Genomic DNA, 579 nt, shown 5'->3' with positions numbered 1-579 from the left:
CAAAATAAGTCGAAACGCCAAGACAGTCTTCGCCTACTGTGGCACCAAATCCAAACGCTGATACAGAGACTGGTTACCTCTGTAGAAGCACCAAGTCGAAACGCCAAGACAGCTGCTACTCGCTGGGCACTAAGTTGAAACGAGAGAGTTACTTACTAAAACTTGAGATGAAGACTTATTAAAAATGAACGAGAGAGTTACTCATTAAAACTACCTAAGTTGAAACTTTTTCTTTTTATCCCTAAAAGAGCCCGCTAGAGGATTGCTTTGCTTTCTAACATCTCTTTCTGTTATCAAAATGCTCTTTAGCACTAGGCGTCTAGTAAGCGATAGCTATCGCTTACCTAGACAAAGGCCGAAGCACCACAGACACACTTCAAGCACAAACTCGTATTTGTAAATAAATCTAGTTAGAACGGCCTCTGGCCAAAGTCTTACATAGTCACTGACTGCAGATAGACTCTAATGGAATAATAATAATAATATAATAGGCTAGTTTTAGCCAACCTAGTCTAGATTACGCTTAGCGCGCAAGGAATTGGCTATATTAGCTACGTCTACGAGCTAAGGGGGAAATCC

The sequence above is a fragment of the Exserohilum turcica genome, assembly GCF_000359705.1.
Source record: "Exserohilum turcica Et28A unplaced genomic scaffold SETTUscaffold_3, whole genome shotgun sequence".
In the NCBI taxonomy this organism is placed as follows: Eukaryota; Fungi; Ascomycota; class Dothideomycetes; order Pleosporales; family Pleosporaceae; genus Exserohilum; species Exserohilum turcicum.
Note: the sequence above shows the minus strand (reverse complement) of the source record.